Genomic DNA, 11,344 nt, shown 5'->3' with positions numbered 1-11,344 from the left:
CCAAGCTTCACCTGAACCTATGAATATTTTAAGTGTCTACCACATTATCTTGGGTGATTGAATAATGGAACAGTATAGATTCAAATCCCCTTGCATCAATCAGTTCAGAAACTTGGGTTTTCATTTAATTTTAAAAATATAAACATAGCTTATCTCCTCAAATGATTCTCTCGGATCACTTATATTTGTGTTTGGTTCCTCACCAAGGCATATCATAGTGTTGCCTTCTTTCTTTTCCACTTCTAAAAAGCTTATATGGATCTTTGGATAGGGAACGATATGAAGGCACACTTACTCTGCATATTTTGTTAAGTGAAAGCTTGGATCTAAGGAAAAAGATGTCATACCCTTAGATCATGCATGCATATTTTCTATCTGCATTATATAAATAAGAAAATAAAAAAATATTAAATAGACATCCTGCTAGAACTTTGCCAATTAGAAAATCTATCTTAAACCCTAAGGACAATAAATCCCTGAATGGCTGACCGCTAACCCCTTATCCTAATCTATGCCACGAGTTTTGGTGTTTTTGTTAGAGTATTTGCAGGATGATCAAGAGTAAAGCCATCCATCCAAAGTATATTTTTCCGAGCCACTGTCACACCTGCTGCACAAGGAACCCTACTTCTGGACGGATGAGAAAGACTTCTGTTGGTGGACTCACTCTAAGAAAGACCACGACAACATCCAGCTTGGGTGAGGAGCATCCACCATGTATCTAGCTAAGTATTTCTTTTTATTTGCTATTTTTTAGTTTGCTATATAGTTGCTAAAAGTAATATTGAAATAAAAAGATGCATAACAAACTAAAAGCAAAATAAAAATTTATATTTGTATTAGCCATATATATAATAGTAAGGTGTGATCTTAAAAACGAAAACAAAATAAAAAGTGTGCGTCTAGTTTTCTATTTTTAAGAAGCTAAATAAATGGACTCTGAGGATAATCTCTTGTAATAGAAATGATGAATAGTTGCTCTGTCGTAATTCCTTTTAAGTACCTAGTTTTCAGCCTTGAATTCTTCTAAGTTTTGGATACGACTGTTTTGATATAAGAATTTACTTTGAACTTGAAACTCGTGGGTAGCATATGCTTGATCTAAGTCTAGATAATTGACGGATATGATATGAGAAGGTTTCAGCTGTTGTTTATCTTATTCCAAGTGACACTAAAGTTTCGGCGATTTATCTTTTAAAAAAATATGAAAATCCTACATGATGAACTCTTATGTGACAAAGCTTGAATTCCTACCAGAGCCTATATGATATTTAGATTAAAAAAACTTCCACGTATATGCTGATTACATTGCATTGGGTTTTGTCAAGCTTTGTTGACCCTTATGAGAGGTTTATCATGCTCATAAAATCAAGATCACATACACACCACTCAAATTTACACTACTCCTACACTGGGGGGTAGGTGCAACAACATGCCTTCTCTCTAGATCGACCCAAAAAGGTTTTACTCCTACACTAGGAGTAAACACCAAAAAAATTCTTGATAGGAATTTTCACCAAATAAATGATCCAAGTTCTTATTGCAATCTCTCAAAAGTTTTATTGCATAAGAGAGGCATGGGGATATGCAAAAGTTATTCATAAAAAAAAAAGAATTGAAAAAAATAGACACAAAAGTGTCTGAGATATTAAAAACAATAGGTATTTAGATGCTCGCTTAAAAAAGAGAAAGAGAGATAAATAAGATAGTCCCTATTCTCTAGCAAATGTTTCTAAGTTTTAAAAGAGAGATATGTTTTCAAGGAGCAAAGTAGAATTAGATTAGCCACCATATATATCCACCATGTTCATCCACATACATACACATCTTGATTTGATTGTATGACTCAACTCTTTTTGAATCTGAGGTTTGAGTTTACAATATATGTATTGCAAGCATGCTCTTTTATGCTTTCTCCCTACCTATGAGCTCCACACAAGCCTTAGTTGTAGGAAGAGAAATGCATAACACCACTATTGCCTTGGTGAGGATCCACAAATACTATATATATTGAGAGACTTGAGAGTGTCATACATTAGAATCTTTGAGTTTTATTTTGAAAATCTATAAAAACTCTAGAATAATGGTTGAGCAAAGAACTTGAGACATAGTGCTTGATTTGATCATTCTGTCTTTCAATTACTCAAGACCCAGGTGAAGGCTAAGAAGCCCCATAGTTGAAAGTAATATGGGTAAGTTTGAAAGTCAGATTGGTTTATTCTAATTCAGAGGAGAATTCTTGTTTGAACGCATGTGTACTTTTGAGGAGTGAAAGCATTGACATAACTCCTGATCTTTTTTTACTAAGTTTAGCTTTGCTAAGGGACTAGCAAAGGTTAAGCTTGGGGGAGTTTGTTGATGGTAGCTAAAAACCATTATAAACCGTCAATATAACATGCATAAGGGCATAAATATAATCACCAACGTAGGTCTAGGGTTTTAAACTAACAAATTCCACGAGTTTTATTGAATTTGTATTTTCTGCATGGTTTATTCAAAAAACCGTCAAGGTGGACCTACATGTCAGATTTAATCACCCTTATCCATAGCAAAACAGACACCAGAAGACTCAAGAGGACTCCATGCCGAGGCAGAGAGGCAGAGGCTGCTAAGTGGGGCTGGTAGGCTGACCAGACCCTAAGGCCCACAGTCAGCCTCTGTGTTGCAATGTTAGTTCTCCACCGCCTCCTAGGTTGCATCTATGCCATCCTTTAAGTTGGTTTGATCCAAGGGATCATGTTGGATGCTCTGGCATATATATACCATGTGGCAAAGCCGCCCAAAAATAACACACCTTTGGAGGTGCTCATCTTCCACCAGAAACTAAGCACCCTGATAGCAAGCTACATCGGGCGAATTCTGTCAGGCACACCCCAAGGGAGAACTCGAATAATCCACATTTTTCTTCTAGGATCCAATAATGAGAATGAGTTTATAATACTTAGTCCATTTCATACAACCAGAGTTCTTAGAAATATATTATTACAGTACCAAGTTCAGAGTGCGGAAATTAAACAGCGAAATTAAAATAAACATCTATCAATAATATACAAGGATCCGTCTGTGCCCATCAGAAGAATCCTTCACACAACATCTACTCCTCAAGCAGCACCTGTAATAGGGGTAAATAAACCCTGAGTACACAATGTACTCGCAAGACTTATCCGACTAGTGGGAATAATTTTCTGACTCCAAAGAATATGATAAGTTTATCATTTGTTGGGTTTCGTTTTTACGGAAAGCAATACTAGTAATGAATCCTTACATATGTTTCTTATTAGCAGTCATGATTAGTTCATCATCTAACCATTCTAGGTAAGCACCTATTCTACTTTCAAGCAAGAGTTGAGCAAACAGATCCATTTCACCATCTTTCATCTTCCAGTTCTTACTACAGTGCTAGATTGTAGACAAGTCGTATTGGATTACCCGATGATTCATGAATCAATGTGCTAGCTAGGTACCATGAAACACATGCCATGCTTGTACCCTAGGCACAAGCAGGACCAACCCATCACTCTCCTGTCAAGGGGTCCAGGTCACCGTCCAAACCTAGACTCCAAGCCCCACACCTGAGTCCCGAACTCAGTGTGGTGCTTAGACCTCCACCATCCATGCCTCCAATCAGTCGGTTTGGAAAGAGATGGAACCCACAACAAGAGAGCAATGAGCCTTCCCTACTCTCATAAACAAGTATGTTGTAACACCCCAAAATTTGAATTTTTGGAAATAGAGCTAAAATGATTTAATTTGGAATTTATACGCTCATGAAAACATAGGAAAATAAAATTTTCATTAATTTAAAATTTATTATAAGGTTTAGAAACATGTTTATACATACATGCTGGTGGATTTGAATTATTGCAATGAGTGGTTGAATCCAAAATTCATAATGGATTCAAAATGCTTTTGAAATTGGCTTTGAAATAAAAGAAAGGAAAACTTGAAAAATAAAAGAATTTAAAAAGGTTGTAAAATTTATTTTTGAGAACTTACCAAAATTTCTCATTTTTAGTTAAGTTGAAAAGTATATTCAAAACTCTATTTGAATTTGATGTGGATCATATTTGCATTTGGATTGAAAAAGGAAAATGAGCAAAAGAATTTCTTTACTCCTCTCTCCTTCTCTCTCTATTTTTAGCCTAGCAGGCCATTGGCCCATCTTTTCTTTTTCTTCCCCCATGTAGGCCTGCTCCACCCATTCGGCCTCGCTTCCCCGCTGGCAAGCCGGCCCATGTCCTCTTCCCCAGCTCTTCCCACATAGGCCCGCTCCCACTCTTGGCGGCCCATCTCCTCTTCGGGCCCATCAGCGCCGCGTCACCGCTCCCATCATCAGCGACCCATTCCTGAGCAGCCCAAGTCATGACCCAGCATTGTGCTATTTCCATCTCTCTCTCCTAGTCCCTGACTAGTGGGCCCTAGCTGTCAGTCGTCCATTACCTCCAACCACGCCAGACTCTGCCGACTCCATGTCCGTGCCGCTCTCGACTCATCCCTTGCCATGCGCGCTACACTAGGCTGCCCCATATAAACTGAATGCCCATGCCCATGCCTTCATAATCCAAGCTCTAGAGTTGTAGCTACTCTCGCCGATATACCAAACAACTGTGAACCTAGCACGTGCCACCATCCGCCGTTGCCTCGCCATGCCGCGCGTCGTCTCTGTGCCTTCTTTGTCGTAGGGAATCCTCTAGGTGAGTTCGCCATGCTCCTCTCTATCTCCCTGTGCCTTCATGTTGCTTAGACATGGCCATAGGTCGATTTCCATGGTCACCGGTGACCTCATTGCCATCGATAATGGCAGCGTCGCGCTGGTCTTCCCCTTTGACCAGCAGCGCTCCCAATCAATTTGAACCGTTCGATTCAAAATCAAGGGGGTCAGATTAGAATATACCCCTTCATAGGCCATTTTGCTAAAAAGCCCCTCTAGTTTTCTATTTTCAAACCCGTGGTCCAGAGCACAATCATAGATTATGTTTTCTTCTTTGGAAAGCGTAGTTTCTTTGGTTTAGATCCAAAATATGTTTTCACCCATTTACAGTTTTGCCATTAATCTTGTTTTGGCCATAAAATCTCCGTTTTAACTCCGATTTGATCCGTTCAACTTGCATTAAGTTCATAATTCCATAATCTACATGTTCATACTACTGTTAAATATGTTTTAAACTTTTAAATTTTGTGATTAGATTTAATCTATTATTTTATTAAAGGAAATCCTGTTTAATTCATATCTTCTACGTTTCAGCTCTGATTTGACCTGTTCAAGTTGCATTAGATTCATAGCGATGAGATCTACGCATTAGTAATAGTGTTTACCATATTACAATTTCTAAAATTTCATGATTTAAATCATATCTTGATTAAATATTATGCATCTGGTTTATAAATAAAATGTGATTTGTTTTACTTTAGTTTTATAATCCAAATCTAAATTTGGACTTAATACTATTTAGATAATTCTCTAAAGTATCTTATATATGTTTTATAATTAAAATAAATAAAGCCTATAGTTTATTTTCGAAGCAAATCTTTCGGTAGTTGTATCTTTTTTACCGTAGCTCCGATTAGAGTGCTTTTCGTGTCTGTGTGTATGTAGCGAGATGTAGATTCATTTTACAAACTTTTCATCTTTATTTTATGTTTGGTGTACTATTCTAATTTAGATCTATTGTTTGCTTCTTGTATGATTGCATGGATGCTTGTGTGGTGCTTTATGATCATGTCCAGTCGGTGAGTTATACGTGGTGAATCAAGAAGCAGATCTTTGCAGTTTTGGACTTGAAGAAGGATCTAAGTTTAAGGCCAGTATAGCATGGGATCATCTTTGTTGTCCTATACACCTTTAATCATTTAATTCATGCTACATGTGTCTATCTTGACTATCACTAAGGATTTCCTAGTACTTTGTACCTTGTGGCTTGATACCTATGGGGTATTGCATTGGCTAGTATGATGCTAGTGCTCAACTACAACCATAATCTTGTAACTTGACTAATGGTATATGTAATAAATACTAAAAGATGCTTTTTAGCAACATGGAAATAGAGGGCTAGAGTGTTTAGCTACTTTCTAAATGCTTCAGATTCCTCTCTCTAAGAACTTATCTGTAAGTGATCATTCAGGACTTATAGTACAACTGTGAGGGCTACATGGATCTGGCTTTAGCCTACTATGTGAACCTTTTCTAGCTTGTTAGTGGTTACCTTTATGGTGCAAGAGGGACTTCAATTTGTATGATCTTGGCTTGCCAAGAGGGTGCGCTTTAGTTTCTTAGTATTTTGTTAGTCACTTCTTGGAGGGGGTTCATGCTTATTGATGGGGAAACCTTAGCGGCCCTAACTTGTTAGACGAACCTTTGAAAGGCTTCATAGTTAACCCTGTTGACCTTTCTTGGTAGTGGGCCAAGAGGCTGATCACCTCGGGTGAAAGGGTAAATCACGACTCACAGTGAAAGTGTACAACCTCTATAGAGTGTATATCTGGAATATTAGCCGTGCTCACGGTCATGACTGGCCTTGGAACCCTTACGGAATAGATGATCATTAATGGTTAATGATGATGAACATTGATGATACTAATGCTAATTAATGATTACTGTTTTTGCTATTCATTATTCATGTTTACCTGATCATGCGTTTATACAGGCTTGTGATAAACTTGTTGCTACTCAAGTGCTAAAATCCTGACTCATTAAAAGCTAATCTCAGTTAAACCAGTGTCAATCTTTTGAGCCTCATGAACCCCATGTTATATTTGTTGAGTACGACATGTACTTACGCTTGCTTTACTTTTCAATACTTTGGAAAAATCCTAGATGGGTACCAGATTGCTAGAGTTTAGAGGAATTAGGCTTGTGGTCAACCAAGTGAGCTGTCCCTGTGGAATTAGAGTCTTTACCAGAAGATCGGAGTTGTCTTTCCACTATTTGCTATCTAAGGTTATATTCCTTATACTAACACGCTATGTATTTAAGCATTGTCTATTGATATTACCTTTATTTGTAGCTATATGTGAGATTTGACTTCCTAGGCTCACATATGGTGTGTATCTAATTTTGTCCTTAAAACTGGGTGCTATAAAGTGGTATCAGAGCAATGCTGACTGTAGGACACAAGCCTAGTAGAAACTGGTTGTTCTAAGATTTAGAAGTTGCTACAAAAACCCGAACCTTGATATTTTCTTCTCTACTATATCTCTACCCTTGCTGTTCATCTCTACCTTGGTCCTTATTTGGAGTCTATGTTCTCGTCTTCACTCTTTGATTTGATATGCTTTTAGAACTATCCCTCATCACCTTCTTGTATAATCTAAAGATGAGTCTTAAGATTGTTACCCCTATTACAATAAGGATGGTAGTATCGTAAGTTGAGTCAATGATTGAGTTGTGCACCTTTATTGCTTTGTTGAATTATCATTATGCTTATGATTGTTTTGAATCTTTGTAATGATTGCAATAATCTTGCTAGGTGTTCCCACAATATTATTTAGTTTATAGGTCTAAGGCATAGGGATTAATGCAATAAATACATGGGCTTCGCTTATCTCCTGTTTCCCCTATTCTGTCTTTTGGGGAGCAACATGTCTTTATCAGTTTATATCTCTATTCGTGGATGACCTAAAATTATGGAAAAAATTCTAGACAATAGTACACTTCTATATCTTTCTTTGAGCGCAAGAATTAGCCTGATAGCTATTTTGGTTATGGAGATACAAAAATCACAAGGCAATGTATCTGTGCTGTTTGGAACCTAGAATAGTTTCTCTTGTGCACCATTTTAGACTAAGTTAACTGTAGAATTTTGAAAAGTGTTCTATAAGAAAGTTGTGCAGAATTTGATAGGCTTTGCAACGGTGTAATCTACAACTTCATTGGATTAACAGAATGAGAGTTACATCTGTTTTACTACGTTGCTATTGTACTGCTTGCGAGGAATTTTAGATCTCTTGTTCTTTTCTATATACAAGAGTATCATTGGGATGTCAGACCGTCTTGATACTAGTTAGATCATCTGGAAGAAGGTGCAAGCTACCCTTCTTGTGTCCCCTAGTTCATTTTTTCTTGAGGGGGTAGCCAAACAAAAGAAGTTGCAGGATGGAGTGTTCCTATCTCCTAGCTGACGTCTTCCAAATCTCAAGGACAAGATTCATCTTAAGGGGGGTAGAATTGTAACACCCCAAAATTTGAATTTTCAGAAATAGAGCTAAAATGATTTAATTTGGAATTTATGCGCTCATGAAAACATAGGAAAATAAAAATTTTCATTAATTTAAAATTTATTATAAGGTTTAGAAACATGTTTGTGCATACATGCTGGTGCATTTGAATTATTGCAATGAGTGGTTGAATCCAAAATTCACAATGGATTCAAAATGCTTTTGAAATAAAAGAAAAGAAAATTTGAAAATAAAAGAATTTAAAAAGGTTGTAAAATTTATTTTTGAGAACTTACCTAAATTTCTCATTTTTAGTTAAGTTGAAAAGTATATTCAAAACTCTATTTGAATTTGATGTGAATCATATTTGCATTTGGATTGAAAAAGGAAAATGAGCAAAAGAATTCCTTTACTCCTCTCTCCTCCTCTCTCTCAATTTTTAGCCCAGCAGGCCATTGGCCCATCTTTTCTTTTTCTTCCCCCACGCAGGCCTGCTCCACCCATTCGACCTTGCTTCCCCGCTGGCAAGCCAACCCATGTGCTCTTCCTCAGCTCTTCCCACGTAGGCCCACTCCCGCTCCTGGTGGCCCGTCTCCTCTTCTGGTCCAGCAGTATCGCATCGCCGCTCCCATCCCCAGTGGCCCATTCCTGAGCAGCCCAAGTCATGGCCCAACATCACACCATTCCCATCTCTCTCTCCTGGTCACCGACTGGTGGGCCCTAGCTATCAGTCGTCACTAACCTTCAACCACGCCGGACTCTACCGACTCTGTGTCCACGCTGCTCTTGACTTCTCCCTTGCCGTGCGCTCTACACTAGGCCACCCCATATAAATCGGTTGCTTGCATCCATGCCTTCCTAATCCAAGGTATGTATTTAAGCATTGTCTATTGATATTACCTTTATTTGTAGCTATATGTGAGATTTGACTTCCTGGGCTCATATATGGTGTGTATCTGGTTTTGTCCTTAAAACTAGGTGCTACATATGTGCTCAGGATAATAAGTCTATGACCTGACTAGAATCCAATGCAATGGCTGGTCATTAACTGACATGGATAGGGAAAATAGTGTAACCAAGCTATGTCCCATTGGCCACGGGACACAACCCCTTACACCCACCAATACCCATACCATATCCCTGTCCGATCTCCATTTTTCTTTCACCATTTTACCATAAGAGTGATAATAATAATCACCTATTGTGAGTAGCCGCAGGTTACTCACGCTACCAAAAATCCTAAGCATAGCAGCTACTCACCTATGCTAGTAAGACTCATAGGTAGGTATATCTATGCATGTAGTTTTTATAAAATGCCTGTAACATAAATGCACATCACAAATATATATCCAGTGATCATTCAAAATAAGGGTTATGCACCAGAGCTTACCTTGGGCAGGCGGGGTGTCAGCAAAGTTAGTTGCTAGTGGCTCTAGGGCTCCTTCCTATATGAGAATCTCCTCATTGTACTCTTCAATTACCTCCTCATACTCCTGCTCGCCCACGGTCGTGAACTCTACCAACTCATTATCTACATGTATGAAATGATGATGCAACACTTAATAATACGACAACAACAACTCATAAAATAAGAATACATCTACTAAGCCACCAACTAGCTCTAAAGACTAGATACCAAGCTAATCATCACTCCCATCGAACCAGCAGGGTTTCACCTACAAGCGCTACTTAGCAACTAAAATATATTCTTACTCTTATTAACGATTTCCTATATATTACAACAAGGAGTACTTAGCTACCATATTTCTCAACATATTCTAAGGCTACAAAAATTATAGTGAGCACATAATAATACCATGAACCTACTATAAAAATTTCATGATCAAAGCTATTACCAATTTGCCACAAAAATTCCTACAAATATGAATCTAAATAATGCTAAGCTTTCCTAGATGAATTAATGAACCTAACATTATCACAGATAACTATAAACTAACGACACCAACAGATAGATCACATTTTTGTGAACTTAACAAATTTTGTTTCATTATTTTTTCATATCTACAGAATTTACTATAAATTTCCAAAGATTAGCTCAAAACTAAATTGGAAAAGCATTTACTAATTCCTTGGAAAAAGGAAAACCAATTTCTCCACGTGGCCCGCAACGCACAGCCCATGCGGCACAGCGCACGCGTGAGTGCGGCCCATGGCCAACGGGCCAGCCCAGCAAAAGTGGCCCACGCGGGGAGGCCGTGCTTGCACGGGCAACCATGCAAAACACCCTTGAGCTACCGACAATTCACCCCGAGGTCCACAACACTATTCCTATAGACTGCTCTTATACAAATAAGCCCTTTCTCATTCGCTTCTTTACAATGGGCCAGTCCTACAGCCACCCCCGCGCGCACCGACGCAGCGGCAATGGCACTGGATAGCCATGCTAGTCGTCTAAGCCCCTCCCCGCCCCCTCTATGGGATTGATGCTCACCTAGATGCAGACATGAATCGATAGGCGATAAAGAGATGAGCGGGGACGCATCCAAGAGCTCCCTCCATGGCGACAGACACCCTACTATGGTGGTAGTCGTGTTCCATTGAGCCTTGTCACGATAGAGGTGATAGAACCAATGGGTGGGCAGCAACAACTCACCCCGCAGCTACCTATCATGGTGGCTTGATCGGGGACGGACCGGGCGTGTTCGGCCATGTGTACACGACATGCCTAGTGATGGACTATGGTGGCACGACTGCATCAGCGGTGTTGGGAAAGCAGTGGTGGTGCGTAGGGTTTCTTGGAGGGTAATATGAAGCTAATGGTGCGGCTATCTGGCTCAATCAACACTTGGGGTTGGGTCTGTCATCCGCCTCGACCGGAGGCGGCCTTAACGGCTCAATGGCGAGGGAAACAACCAATTAGAGTTCGACCGGGCTCAATTGAAGGCTGGAGAGGACTGGGTAGTAGTAGGACTCCAGTACTAGCACCTGGCATGAGTAATTGCATTGAAAATGACCAGGCATTGTGGATTTGGTTTTGGCATGGCTCAGTCCCGCCTGCCCATCCCTGGCGGCCACAACAGCGTGCACGCGAGAGATGTAGAGAAGGGACAACAAGATGAATTGTGTAGCCATTCAATAGAAAAGAACAAGGCGAGGGGATGACAACTCCATGAGTGGTGCAGGGCATGGCTAGCAGTGGCTTAGCATGATGTGCCATGCGCGGGAGCTC

The sequence above is a fragment of the Miscanthus floridulus genome, chromosome 16 (assembly GCF_019320115.1).
Source record: "Miscanthus floridulus cultivar M001 chromosome 16, ASM1932011v1, whole genome shotgun sequence".
NCBI lineage: Eukaryota > Viridiplantae > Streptophyta > Magnoliopsida > Poales > Poaceae > Miscanthus > Miscanthus floridulus.
This window is presented reverse-complemented; position numbering follows the sequence as displayed.